Here is a 15,984-nt window from a genome sequence, read left to right as displayed (position 1 = left end):
ATATAGATAAAATATCATCTTAACACTAGATTTTTACATATTCACACCCAGTTCAAGTTTACGGGGTGTTACATTATCCCCCCCTTAAGATCATTCGTCCTCGAATGAGGATAGTATTCTAGGAAGGTAATTAAATAACATGAATTTTAACCACACAATCACCTTGCGCAATAATAGCTCAAAACTTAACTCATACCTGAAATAGGGAACAAGTGAGGATATCTCTTCTTCATGTCCTCTTCCGCTTCCCAAGTAGCTTCCTCAGTATTATGATTTCGCCACAACACTTTAACCGATGCAACGTCCTTTGTTCTCAACCTTCTAACTTGGCGATCCAAAATCTGAACTGGTTCTTCTTCATAAGACAAGGATTCATCAATATCAACCTCTTCATAGTTCAACACATGAGAAGGGTCAGGTTTATACAACCTCAACATAGAAATATGAAACACCGGATGAACCATGGACATCTCAGCCGGTAACCTCAACTCATAAGCTACCTTCCCAACTCTTCTAATAATCTCATAAGGACCAATGTAACGAGGACTAAGCTTGCCCTTTATGCCAAAACGCATTACCCCTTTCATAGGTGACACCTTCAAGAAAACCTTGTCACTAACAGCAAATTCCAATTCCCTACGCCTCGTGTCCGTATAAGACTTTTGTCTACTCTGAGCGGTATTTAGTCGTTGAACAATAAGATTTACCTTTTCGATCGCCTCATGAATTGAATCAGGACCCAACAACTCTACTTCCGTTGGTTCAAACCAACCAATTGGAGATCGACAACGCCTCCCATAAAGAGCCTCATAAGGAGCCATCTGAATACTAGCTTGATAGCTATTATTGTAAGTGAATTCCACCAAAGGTAGGTGTTCATCCCAACTTCCTCCAAAATCGATTGCACAAGCACGCAACATATCCTCCAAAGTTTGAATAGTCCTCTCTGCTTGCCCGTCAATTTAGGGATGAAAGGCAGTGCTCAGTTTCACTTTAGTCCCCAAACCTTCTTGAAACGTCTGCCAAAAATGAGCAGTAAATTGTGTACCTCTGTCAGATATGATAGATGTCGGAACACCATGCAACCTAACAATCTCTTTCAAATATAAGTTGGCGTACTCTGCAGCGGCATATGACGTCTTTACAGGAAGAAAATGGGCAGACTTCGTGAGTCTATCCACGATCACCCAAATTGAATTATACTTGGCCCTTGTGCGAGGTAAACCTGCAACAAAGTCCATATTTATCATCTCCCACTTCTATTGAGGGATCTTAATGTTTTGAGCCAAGCCACTAGGCCTTTGATGTTCAGCTTTCACCTGTTTACAGTTCAAACACTTAGCCACGAAGTTAGAAATATCAACCTTAATGCTCTTCCACCAATAGTGTTGTTTCAAATCCTTATACATCTTGGTGGATCCCGGATGAACCGAATACTTCGAACTATGAGCTTCTATCATTAGTTCTTGTCGAAGACCATCAACATCGGGAACACACAATCGTCCTTGCAATCGCAGAACACTATCGCCAGTCCCAACAGTAAATGAAGTGTACTCACCCCTTTTCACTTCATCTCTCAGTTTTGCCAAAAGTTCATCATCATATTGCTTGAATTTAATCCTTTCTACAATATCAGACCGTGATGGAGTGATTCCCACTAACTCTCCATCTTCAGTTTCATCAAGCCTAACCCCAATACTGGCGAGCCTTCGAATCTCTTTCCCCATGGGCATGTCATGAGCACGCAAATAAGCCAACGTGCCCATAGACTTTCTACTCAAAGCATCAACAGCCACATTAGCCTTACCAGGATGATACAGAATATTCAAGTCGTAGTCTTTTAACAACTCCAACCACCTCGTCTGCCTGAGGTTCAACTCTCGCTGCTTTAAGATATATTGTAGACTCTTGTGATCAGTAAAACATCACAATGCTCACCATACAGGTAATGACGCCAAATTTTCAAAGCAAATACCACAGCAGCCAACTCCAAGTCATGAGTCGGATAGTTCTTCTCATGCTTCTTCAACTGGCGCGAAGCATAAACAATCACCTTACCGTTCTGCATCAACACACAACCCAAACCAATTCTAGAAACATCACAATACACCACATATCCACCAGACCCCGAAGGTAACGTCAAAATAGGAGCCGAAGTCAACATTGTCTTAAGCTCTTGGAAACTCCTTTCACAAGCTTCAGACCACTGAAACTTAGCAGTCTTATGTGTCAATTTAGTCAGTGGAGAGGCTATTGACGAAAAACCTTCCACAAACTTTCGGTAATAATTTGCCAAACCCAAGAAACTACGAATTTCAGTCGCACTAGTGGGTCTAGGCCAATCCTTCACTGCTGTAATTTTCTGAGGGTCTACTTTAATGCCGTCCCCGGTCACCACATGGCCCAAGAAAGCCACAGAATCAAGCCAGAATTCACACTTAGAGAATTTTGCATACAACTCGTTCTCCTCAAGTGTTGTTAAAGTTATCCTCAAATGATTAGCATGATCCTCACGATTCTTAGAGTACACCAAAATGTCATCAATGAACACAATAATGAAGCGGTCTAGATACGGCTTAAACACACGGTTCATTAAATCCATGAATGCAGCAGGCGCATTAGTCAACCCAAAGGACATGACTAGGAACTCAAAGTGCCCATAACGCGTACGGAAAGCAGTTTTCGGGATATCCTCCTCCTTTATCTTCAACTGATGATACCCAGACCTCAGGTCAATCTCTGAAAAGAACTTAGCACCCTGAAGTTGGTCAAACAAATCATCTATTCTAGGCAAGGGATACTTATTCTTAATGGTCACTTTATTAAGCTGACGGTAGTCAACACACATTCTCAGGGAACCATCCTTCTTCCTAACAAACAAGACTGGAGCACCCCAAGGTGAGGAAATTGATCGGATGAAACCCTTATCCAACAAGTCTTTCAACTGATCTTTCAATTCCCTTAGCTCCGCTGGAGCCATACGATAAGGTGGAATAGAAATAGGTTGGGTGTCAGGGATAACATTAATCCCAAAATCAATAACTCTATCAGGAGGAATATCAGAAAGATCTTCAGGAAATACTTTGGGATAATCACTGACTATGGGAACAGATGCAAATTCAGGTACTACAGCTTTTGTATCATTAACAGCAACCAAATGGTAAATACACCCCTTAGTAATCATCTTATGAGCCTTAAGATAGGAAATAAATCTACCCTTTGGCTTAGCAATTTCACCCTCCCACACAATAACAGGCTCATCGGGAAAGGCGAAACGAACTAACTTGTGGCGACAATCCACATTAGCATAACACGCAGACAACCAGTCCATCCCCATAATTACATCAAAATCCACCATCTCAAGTTCATACAAATCAGCCACGATCTCATGGCCTTTAATCACAACAACACAATTTGTATACACTCTAGAAGCAATAACAGGAACACCCGAAGGCGTATCAACAGCAAAGGGTTTCAACAAAGGTTCGGGTTTCATACCCATATCAAGAGAAAATAAGGAGTCACATGCAGACTTGATACGTGGTATCAAGCCTTTCACAAAACGAGTCAACTTATGCTTTTCAGTCGGAATCATGTATAAAGCATACTTTGACAGACGAGTGAACTCCAAACTATACTCACGAACTGACGTGTTACCTTGCTCTAGCTTTTCAAACTTCGTAGCCATAGTAATTCTTTCCTCATCAGACAAGAACCTTTCCATGAACGCCTCTTCAAATTCAGCCCACGTCGGAGCTAAAGCAGCATCACCTCTCTCAGATTCCCATATCTCAAACCATACGTGAGCAACATCCTTCAACTGATATGAAGCAAGCCTCACTGCTTCTGAATCCTGGGCATCCATTGCCCTCAACGCCTTAAAGGTCTCATCTACAAAGTGTTAGGGGTCATCCACCTCTCGTGACCTAAAGAACTCTGGTGACTTTAAGTCTAGGAATTGCTTAAGTCTGCCTACACCATGAGGTCCCACACCTCCACGCTGCTGTTGAGCCGCAACCAAAGCAGTCAACATTTGAATAGCCGTTTGTATAGTACCAATCTCAGGCACACCCGCAACAGGAACAGCAGGAGCAGGCGGTGCTGGGGGTGGTGCTTGATTTCCAGCATCATTTCCATTACCAACATTCGCGCCCCCAAGATTTCGGTTAACTTTCGCGGGACTTCCTCATTTACCATTTTTGGATCGCGTCAGAGTCATTTCTGCAAGGAACGAATTAACGAGCGAATTAGAACGATCCTAAAAAGGACGTTAAGCTCTATAACACAATCTAGAATCAAGAAGAATAGGAAACACCTATAAATGTCCTGGGAGTTTCTCGGTCATGCAGGTGATCAGGCTGCACAAGGAAAACTCCACTAGACACAACTCCACAGACACCGACAATAATCCTAGGACGTATTTAAACCTAGGCTCTGATACCAAGCTTGTCACGCCCCAAAACCCACCCTAGACGTGACCGGCATCCGACGTCATGAACAACATCGGAAGAACCTAACAACACGCAATAATACTTGAACCCGCCAGGTTCAACATTCGCCTCCAACAGTTTATAAATTAAATGTAACAAATGGTGAATACGTAAACTAAATCAGCGGAAGTCTTTAATATCATAAAAGTTAACCAAAACGTGACAACGCCCAAGAGTTAACAAAACTCAATAACTACCCACAAGAATGTATACTATGGAGCTTCTAGGATAAAGAGATAATAATTTGACTCATCGGGACGCAGCCCAAAAACTAATAATAAATGAACAAAATAATAGGGTGTCCCACGAATGAACGTGTGGGCTCACCAAATCAGCAGCCCTTCCAAAGCGCCTGAAGTATCACGAACCTGCTCTCCTTCGTTACCTAACATACCATCAAAAACAATAATGGTATGCCTGAGTACTTCGTACTCAGTGAGTGCCTCGGGGACAATGAGTAATATAAAATCAAATATACTAATACATAAAGAAATTAGTTCTGAAAAGATAGTATAAAAACAACTGACATTCCACTTTATAATTCTTAATATCGTTTGTTGAACAGTTTATAAAGCCATTCCAAAAATCCCGGTTTCAATTATGCTTTAAATCGATCAGGCATAAATATCAGTTCCATAATAAAGATGGATATCACAATCGCCCATATGGGCCCAACTCAATATCAACAACATTGCGTAATACACCGGAATATGGATTCACGGTGGCTACTCTTCCTCCCGAATAGCAAGGCACACTGCGCAATTCACCGAAATATGGATTCACGGTGGCTACTCTTCCTCCCGAATAGCAAGGCAATTAATGCACCCCAAGTAGCGAACCCGGAAGTGGCCACTCTTCCTCCCGAATGGCAAGGCAATTAATACACTAGGATCCATAGTGACTACTCTTCCTCCCGAATAGCAAGGCAAACACAACAACAAAGTCCACGGCATAGAAGCCGATTCACAATTTGTCTCAAAGTAGTCGCACCATCAATAACATTAAAGTTCATTATGCCATATCGAAAGAATAAGTCATTCCAATCAAAGTTTTGAAAACGTATAACTTCTTTACAAAAGATTTCCATGTCCCAATTCATCAATGAGAATGTCATCACCAACTTTTAACCATAATTATTAAGCATCTCTCATAGATGAAAACATTCATAATAACTTATACATATATAGGGTTTGTTACAATTTCGGTTTAATGTGGGTTTGTCCCCTCACACACATTAACCACCATTTAGACATGAATTAGAGTCCAAGAAACATGAAAAGATTACTTTTACTTTCATTCATTAAAGAATCTTGAATAAAATTTATACTTCCAACAATAGTTTCAAAAGTGACTTTCATTCAAAATAAGTTTTTAAAAGAGAGACATCCAAATCACCTTTATAGTCAAAAATGATTTTTTAAAAGAGACATACCTTAATTTGTTAAACAAAGTTTAACAATTCACTTTTCTAATGAAGAACACCCAAACCCTAGCTTGAATCCCTTTGGAAAGAATTATGTTGCAACCCTAGGTTTTTGTCACAAGAATCATGTTAAGAATCATGGGTTTATTGTTAGGATTGATAATCAATGATTAAGATGTTCTTACCTTAGTGTTGGAGCCCTAGAGAGATATTTTCGTCCTTAGGGTTTTTGAGAATGAAAAGAATGGAAGAAAAACTAAAATTTTGCAACTTATAAATTTTCAGCCCGGCAGGCACAATCGACGGTTCAAAGGACGAAGCGTCGATCAGATCGACGGAGCGTTGATCTGCTCCGTCGAATTCATCAAATTTCCAGTGAGAAATCTTTCTTTTCCTCACAATCGGCGGTTCAAAGGATGGAGCGTCGATCAGAACGACGGAGAGTCGATCTGCTCCGTCGAAGTTACCAAATTTCCAGCGAAGACAGGCTTCAGTAAAACGGTCATAACTCTTTGTACAAAACGTTTCTCGGTCTGGGCGACCTACTGTTAGAAAGATATTTAAAAGATCTACAACTTCCATTGAGGAATTTTGTCCAAATTATCAACAAATTTTCACGAAAATCGTCCATAAGACAGACCTACCAAAACTTAGGCGAATTTAAGGGCCCTTACGAACTTCACTAGTTGGTTTGACTTCAGAACAACCATCCTCCACCCGAATTCATCAAGAATGGATTCATATAGATAAAGTATCATCTTAACACAAGATTTTTACATATTCACACCTAGTTCAAGTTTACGGGGTGTTACAGGAAACCCAGTATTTAGTGTCAGAGGCGACTGAACCCGATCATGAAGGAGGTGGTGAAGAAAGAGGTAATAAAGTGGATTGATAGCTGCATTATTTATCCCATCTCAGACAGCAATTGGGTGAGTCCTGTACAATGTGTCCCGAAGAAAGGGGGCATAACTGTGGTGGAAAACGAGAAGAATGAATTGGTGCCTCAACGAACTGTTACGGGCTGGAGGATATGTATCGACTATCGCAAGTTGAACAACGCCACCAGAAAAGATCATTTTTGTTACATCCCGTATTTTCGAACGTCGGATTAATTGTAAGTTGAGGTGGGACCCACACGTCAAGATTTTTTTTGGGACATGTGACAAATTATATGAATCACATATGTGAAGTTAAACACAACTCAAGAAGGACTCTTGGGCCAAATCAAAGTGGAAGTCCTCCAAACGAATATTTTTAAGAAAACGTTTTCGGGTGACCTGACTTTGGGGGGAAAAAACGGTATTATAAGTTTGGAATTTGGAAAAATACCAAGAAATATATGTTGTAGATAATTGAATCAGCTTTCCAACCATAGGTCGTCGGTTCCCAGGTGACGTCGGTACACGGAGATATGGACGTTTTAAGGTCGAAAGGTCGAAAGGTCAGTGGGCTAGGCCCAACTCGGGACCAACCGAGTTGGCCCAAAAAAATGAAAAGAAAAATTTAGGCCCAAGGTGAGAGGGTGGCCGGCCATACCTGGTCCAAGCCCACCAAATTAGATAATTTCCATGTGGTAATTAATATAAGGGGCCATATATGCATCATTTATCCATTAGAAACTTCAAGAACTAAAACAAAACAAGAAGAGCAAAAAACATGAAGAGCAATTTCGGCCATAGCTAGGGGAATTTCACCCCTCAAAATCTTCCTCCAAAAATTATTTTCTTGTGGTATTCCTACTAATTTAAGGGTCCTTTACAACTTGGTGTAGTTGTTTTGGAAGAAGGAGCACTTATTTCTTCAAGTTGACAACTTGTTCAAATGAAGAAGTTTGTAGAAAAAGGTAAGAATCAATTCCTTTTTCTTATGTTATGAAGGTTTGTTTATGTTGTGGTATGTGGAAATGAGTAGAAATTATGGAAATATGAAAGTTTGCAAAGTGGGTATGTATATATGTATGTAGCTGTGTGTGTATATTGTTGTATATATGATATGAGTTGAATTTTATGTTGTATTCTAGTTGTGGTTATGGTGAAAATTATATTGGGAATGAAAGTTGAATGAATTTTGGTTGAAGTTGGAATGTAGAAGATTATGTCACTTTAGAATGATTTTGTGATATTATGGAAATGAAGTTGTTAAGATGTGAATTATGATCATGGTTGATGAAATTGGAAGATGGAAATATGTTATGGATATGTAGGTTGAATATTAGAAGTTTTGGATGAATTATGACTTTGGTGGAAAGTTTGTATATTTTGTATATCTTGTGAATATTTTGTGGAAATGATGTGAAATGCTTCCAAATTATATTGTGATAATCTAGATTAATAATGAATATGAAAACATTGAGATTGGTTTGAAAATGGGAAGTCGGAATGAAAGTTCTTGCATTATGTCGGAAAGAAGACTAGTTGTGTTATATTGTGTCCTATATTGATTGTTGTTGGTGGTGGTGTTGTTGGTGGTGTTGTTGTTGGGTTGTTGTTGATTGTTTTGGCCGAGTTAAATTCTCGGGGATGCTATATGTATAGGGGAGATGCTGCCCAAATTTCTGTAGGCAATTATGAATAAAGATTGGATACTTAAAGATTGGAAAGTGAGAATTGGTAAATGTGACCAATTGCAGATTTTGGGCGAAACGGGAATCGAATTTGGAGAGGCGTAAAGAGCATACAAGGTATGTAAAGCTATCCCGATTCTTCTTTTGGCATGTCCTAGGTGTACTAGGATCGGATTTGAGCCTCGGAAAATATTATGTTCATCGGAATCCGCATTTGAAAATATCCCTTTTTCATTCAATGGAATTGAACCCTATAAGTATGTTTTGATAAAGACTTGTGTAAATTTCCGCAAATCGTCTAGAAAGTTATGAAATGTCCTTAGAACCTCTATAGGTGACCCCATAAACTTAATATACGTAATTTGAGCCCACTGCTTCGTTGTCCCGAGGTGGGCCCACTATTTCCGACTTTATCCTTTTTGTGTTTATAATTTAATTTCAAGCGGTTCTGAAGGAAACGCCTTAACTACTCTTCTAACTACCAATGATACTTATTCTAAATACTTTATTGAATATCTGTAAAGGTATGATATTTTGTGTCTCATTTAGTCTCCCACTATTCCCCCTTTGCCTTTTAGTGTACTATTGCCTTATTTTCGAACAATATAAAATGAAACGTTTTAACTATCCTTTTAACTATTAAGGAAAATTGTTTTAATGATTCCCTCGAGTCTGGTAAACTATTTTGGAATATGAAAATGATCCCAGAAGGATTATTCTTCCGTAACTCATTATGACATACGACATACACTTACTATGATTATGTCCGATTTTATTGATTTGATTTGTCATCCGATATGCCTCATTGAGTCTCTGGAAATATATGGTATTTTTATTGCATTTAGTTTCTCACTACTCCATTCGTGGATGCCTCAATGTTTCCCACACTGAGCCCGGGCCAGGATATGTTGTCAAGCGTATTCTGCTGCATTGTTCACCATGCCTCGATGTGAGGGGCCAGGTATATATGTACATGGTTTGTGGAGTATGCTGTGCCATGTACACACATTCTGATATGATATGATCTGATATGGCCATCTGATTTGATATGTTATGTTACGGGGTTATCCCCTATTCTGCTCCTTATGTGTTGTGGCACCAGCGTCGGGGGGTGGCCACGTTCTGTTTGCCGAGTCCCTTGGCAGGGGTCGGATATGATATGGTATATGTTTCTGTACACACTCCTCATGTTTTGAAAATATGCATTTGATACTTCGGATATTACACGCACTCCTCTGTAAGTTCTGTTTCGGTTATGATCTTGTTCCGTAATGGGACCAGGTACGACATATGTTTTCAGCGAATACTATTTATGCTATATGATCAGCATTTTGCTAATCTGGATATTCAGTTCATTTTCTGTATCTTCTGTTTCGATTATGACTTTGTTTACTACGTTCCGTGCTTTACATACGCAGTACATATTTCGTACTGACCCCCTTCCTTCGGGGGCTGCGTTTTCATGCCGCGCAGGTTCAGATGACAGATTTGTTGATCCGCCTGCTTAGGACTATATTCTGCTATTTCGGGGCGCTCTTTTGTCCGGAGCCTATATTTTGGTACAGTCCTTTGCTATTGTATATATGTACGCTATTCAGGGGTATGACGGGGCCCTGTCCCGTCTTATGATTCTGTTGTGTTCTGTAGAGGTTTGTAGATATACATGTGGGTTATGTATATGTTTTGCGTTGATATGATCTGTGATAGCCTTATCGGCTTCCACGTGCTGTATCTGTTCATCTATGATAACTAGTAACGCCAACTGACTTTTATATTGATACATTCTGTTAATATGCTGATTTGGGTTATTGGGTATGTATGGGTGTCCAGCACGGACACTAGTCGCGGCCTACGGGGTTGGGTCGTGACAATTTTTATTTACCCTTCATGGATCAGATGCTCGACAGATTGGCTGGGCACGATTATTATTGCTTTTTGGATGGTTATTCGGGTTACAACCAGATCATGATTGCGCCTGAGGATCAAGAGAAGACCACATTCACTTGTCCATATGGCACATTTGCATTCCGGAGGATGCCTTTCGGTTTGTGCAATGCTCCAGGTACCTTCCAGCGATGCATGATGGCTATCTTCACCGATATGGTGGAAAATTATGTGGAGGTATTTATGGATGACTTCTCTGTTTTTTGGAGATTCTTTTGATGACTGTTTAAACCATCTTGATGCCGTGTTAGCTCGTTGTGAAGAAACGAACTTGGTACTTAATTGGGAAAAATGCCATTTCATGGTTCGAGAGGGAATTATTCTTGGGCACAAGATATCAAGCAAGGGAATAGAGGTCGACAAGGCGAAGATTGAAGCAATTGAAAGACTGCCACCACCCGTTTCAGTTCGAGGAGTGCGCAGTTTTCTTGGGCATGCTGGATTCTACCGACGGTTCATCAAAGACTTCTCTAAAGTTGTTAATCCAATGTGCAAGCTTTTAGAGAAAGATGTGAAGTTTGTGTTTAATGAAGCCTGTCTGACGGCTTTTGATGAGCTGAAACGAAGGTTGGTGTCGGCCCCTATTATCATCGCACCTGATTGGTCTCTGCCGTTTATTTTGATGTGTGATGCAAATGACTTTGCTGTGGGTGCTTTCCTTGGTCAGAAAAGGGACAAGATCTTTCATCCTATTTATTATGCCAGCAAGACACTTGATGCAGCCCAGATGAACTATACTGTCACAGAGAAGGAGTTATTGGTAGTTGTCTACGCCTTTGACAAATTCCGATCATATCTTGTGGGCACGAAGGCGATTTTCTACACTGATCACACGGCAGTTCGTTACTTGTTTACAAAGAAGGATGCAAAGCCGAGGCTTATTCGTTGGGTGTTGCTGCTGCAAGAGTTTGACATCGAGATTCTTGATTGAAAGGGCACAGAAAATCAGGTAGCAGATCACTTATCGAGATTAGAAGATCGGGAACATGTGGATAAAGCAGCGGCGCCAAAAACTTGTTGCTCCCAAACGCACACGCAAGTATACGTGGTCGTATAAGTAATATAGACTGTTAAGTCCAGATATCGATCCCACAGAGACTTAGATTCTACTGTTAAGCTAATTCAAATTCGAATGAAACTATTCAAGAAAGTGAAAATCAAGATGTTTGTTGTACTAAACTAAAACTGAAAAGTAAACAATTTGAGATGGGTGTTTTTATGACTGGGACTATGTTGACAAAGATTGTAAGAATTATCAGATGAGAGAAAGATCTAGGGTTATGGCTTTCGACAATCCAGTTGATCTTCAGACAATTCCACCTATTTTATTTCCTGGGTTACTAGTTAACGGGTTAATTATGCTTTATGATATTCTCTCGAACTACTCACAAGCCTGTAGATGTTACTATAACGCCTATATCTCTATGGTCATCAGAGGTAACAAGAACGCATTTATTTCTCCGTATTCAACTAAGTAGGACTAAAGGGTATATCTCTATCGTCATTAGCGAAATGATTAAATCGAACAAACTCTATTTATTCTTATTACGTACGTGAATTCCCTTTCTCAAGTTCAATTCACGCACCACGGATAGTGTCTAACTATTGACCAGATAATCAAACAATTAAGATCAAGAATAAATAAGCAACCCAAAAATATGGAAAATCAATAGATAAAAATTGTCATCAAATCAACTTTCAAGTCTTTCGCCACAACCCTAGAATTAAGAAGTTTAGCCACTCATGATTCGATCATAGACAAAAGAAGCCATGAATAAACTAGGGTTGAAAAAAAGATGAAAAGAAAATAAACCTAGAGAGAGAAAAATAGAACGGTGGCTTACAAATCCTTGAATAATCCCAACACACCGTTCTCAGCTATTAAAAGGTCTATATATAGGCTAGGGTAAAAATAACAAATAAGGAATCCAAATCCTAGTCTAATCGGGATAACTTCCGCAGATCCCCGCTTTCCTTCCGCATCGCGGAAGGATCGCGCAATGTACTGAGGGTTCTCGCTTTCCTTCCGCGATGCGGAAGGATCGCGAGATGGTGATGACTGAGTTGGTTGGTCCGCTTTCTTTCCGCGATGCTTCCGCGATGCAGAAGAAAAGCGAGGTCCTTTCAGTCAAATTAATCTCCTTCTAGTTCATCCTTTATGGTCTTCGACTCGTCACCTCATCTAATCGTCATATGCTACGAAACCCAATCATTTTAAGCACAGTTTCCATCGTTTGTCGTCATCGTACCTATACACGTGAAATATAACAACATAAGTTCAAATATGACGATTGCATCATGAATTAAGCGATAAAAGTCATAAGAGTAGGCTGTAATATGACACAAAACATGATATTTGTGCCAAATATCACCTAGTTAGTCCTACTTTTGGTAGCCTGGTTGGGAATCAAATGAATCAGAAACAAGAATATATTGAATAGTAGAACGCAAAAACAGTAGTACTATTAATAAATAACAAAGTCAATTGTACCAAAAACTCCAAAATATTAAACTATGTGCGCTAATCCTATACTCTAGACTATCTCCGTTGCGGGCTTCCCTTGTGGCAGCTTGGATTCTGCATCATCATCATCATCCATGTACTTGTTCCAGTACGACACCATCAAGTTGCATCAGACTATGTGGTCAGAATGGGATGGGTATGACACCATGAAGTTGCCTCAGTCTATCTGCAATTGTTCCTCATTGATAACATTGGATCTGAGCTGTTGTCATTTTGATAAAGAATTGGTCATAGATTGGAAGTCTTTAAAGAGACTAACCTTGAAATATATAACTCCATTAAATGATGACGATATTGTAAACTTACTCTCAGGTTGTCCTGCTTTGGAAACTCTCGAATTCTCTTAAGTCGAGGGATTTGGTCGTCTGGAAATTAATTCTTCAAATTTAAAGAGGCTTGTGTTCAAAGAGTATTGGTTGCCGAATGAGACCGGTGATCATTCATTGGAAATTGTTGCCTCGTACATTCAGCATTTGGAGATCTCTGGAGATCTGTATGATTACAAGTGTAGGCTAGTAAATGTATCTTCTGTGGGCAGTGCTAGGTTTACTTTCCGAATTTGTTGTTCTGGTGTTGCTAAACATATTTTTGATGATGACACTTGTCCTGATGATCGTCAAGCTATCAGAACACTAGTCCAAGATTATCTTCAGAAGCTGAGTTACGCAACATGGTTCACGGAGGTTTGTATTAAATCAAAATGACCTTATTTGCTCTATACTAGCATTATTTTTAGCAAGCAGTCACAGAATAGTATTTAGAATATTGCATTTGTCTTTGAGCCGAGTGTCTCTCGGAAACAGCCTAAACAGCCTCTCTACCTTCCCTATGTAGGGTTAAAGTCTGCATACACACTGCTCTCTCCACATCCCACTTGTGGGATTACACTGGGTTTGTGTCGTTCTTTGTAATACAATTTGAAAGCTTTCACACATTAAAAAAAGCTACTGTTTTAAATATAAAACTCTTGTGACTTTTTGTAATCATTCTGTCAATGCTCTAAAGTCTGATATTTCTTTACGCATTCAGCACAAGCGTTAGATGGCCAGGTTTTCCATACCATTATCTATGAGCTGTGTATTACTCTCTTTTTGGTTGTTCTTGCTTTCTCTATCCTTTACTAGTTTCATTGGGATTACTGCATCAGGTCTTGTTACAGTTTGGAGGGCAGCAGCTTCCAGAATTGAAATGCAAGTATCTAACTCTAGATTTGGATTTCACAAGTTTTTATTTCAATGGAGCAGCTATCCTTTTGCGAGCCTTTCCTCATGTGGAGACACTCAAGATAACTATGGCGATTATGACCATAACTTACTTGAGTTTTACCTCTTCTTATTGCACATTCATTTAGGAGGTTTTAGCATCCCCTTCACCACACTGAAAGGTTTTCTTAAGGGGATGCAAATATATCTTTGATTACAGCGAGAGACGTTTTTCACTAGAAAACTCCATGTTAATATGACTAGTGGTGTTGCTTATACTGGGGTTAACGGGCTTTGATAGGAAAAAATTGTTGACAAACTCAAGAGCTTTTATTCTTAGCTTGGTCTACCTATTCTAAGAGTCATCCTGAGAGGAACAGCTTTTGTAATCATTTTCCCAGAACCATTAAAAATTGGTCAGTTCATAAATTGTTCTATACCAGACACCTCTACTAGAAATCATTGTTTTTTACTTTTATGCATTACGATTTTCATTGACTGTAAACCTGCATCTGATTCCAACTGTATTCTTTCTCCAGTTGGGTCGTTCCCGATGCGAATTTGAGTTGGGATATTTGGCCAATGGGCATGATATTCATTTCCTGTCAAGTTTTGGGTTTCCCAACTTCACGAATGTTAAGGTTGTCAGCTCTTCAGGGATGTGTGTGAAGAAGCATCTTGAATGGGGCTATGATGAGCTTTTCAGACTTTCAGAATTTCTACTAGAGAATGCAATGGTTTTGGAGAAGTTCATAATTATATCAAGGAGAAGAAAGTGTGATAGCTGTTCAATGAACCGTGTCTCTCGATATTTATTTCAATTGGCTGAGAAATTGTTAAATTGCCCAAAATACTCGACCAATTCTGTGATTATTTACCAGGAGGGAGCTTCCCATGACTAGCTTGTAAGTAGTTTTCTGTTTTCAGTACACCAGAAATGTTACCTTAAATTTAGTTTTTGATCTACTACTGGTGAAAATCTTGAATTTGTCCATGTAACTAATACTAACTAATTGTTCCTGTTAATTTGCCTTTATTTTGCATACCAGATTTTATGGTTGTTTGGTTTCTCCTGAAGCTAATTTGTTTCTTGCGTTCTACAAGCAACACTTTTTATGATAATTAAGCTCATGAAATGATATGTTTTGCAACCTTTGTCGATGGCATCAAGATATGGGAGGTAGTTCCTTTTAGGCATTTTCTGGGAAGAAAGAGGTTTGTTCTATTTGTTTATTTCAAAGATTCCGTAGCCATATGGTTGAGGCTTGCAATGCGGTCAAATGCTATTTTTTGAACTTAAGTTCATATTATAAGAGTGTTGGTTTTGATACATCTGTTTGATTCACCTGAAATCTTCATTTATCAGGCAGATTCAAGTTGGGCTTAAATAGCTTACTAGGGGTTGTAAGAAATTTGTGGAATAATTGCTTTCTTGATAAATCCCATGCTAAGGAATTATTGGTATCTTCTATCCCCTTTGTTTTTTGGAAATAACTGTTTTCTGAGTTTGGTTGGACATGACATATTACAGGACACTGTTTGTGAATCGTGAGGAATGATACCAACATACTGAATTTTGGGTGAGTGTCAAACAATGTTGGTCAGTATTCTGCTGATTTTTTATACAACTTTTACAGTTTGTTAGTCCTTGACATACAGACTCTGAGATGTTGCTTTACATTTTTTTTTTTGGGTACCGCATAATGAAAAGGTCTTCAAGTGTTAACTCTCCATCTTGACTTTTGTTTGCTCTACTTTGATGACAAAATTGAAATAGTATAACCAAATAAGGTCGTAGAAACAATTTACGTACCAACAATACAATTTTTTAATTT

General features: G+C 39.2%; 1 pseudogene; it reads left to right on the top strand.

Annotated features, from left to right (window-relative positions):
• Positions 1-12,454: 12,454 nt before the first annotated feature.
• On the top strand, positions 12,455-15,175 carry LOC132628970 (putative F-box/LRR-repeat protein At5g02700; annotated as a pseudogene).
• Positions 15,176-15,984: the final 809 nt, after the last annotated feature.

Source organism: Lycium barbarum, chromosome 2 (genome assembly GCF_019175385.1).
Source record: "Lycium barbarum isolate Lr01 chromosome 2, ASM1917538v2, whole genome shotgun sequence".
NCBI lineage: Eukaryota > Viridiplantae > Streptophyta > Magnoliopsida > Solanales > Solanaceae > Lycium > Lycium barbarum.
This window is presented reverse-complemented; position numbering and strand designations above follow the sequence as displayed.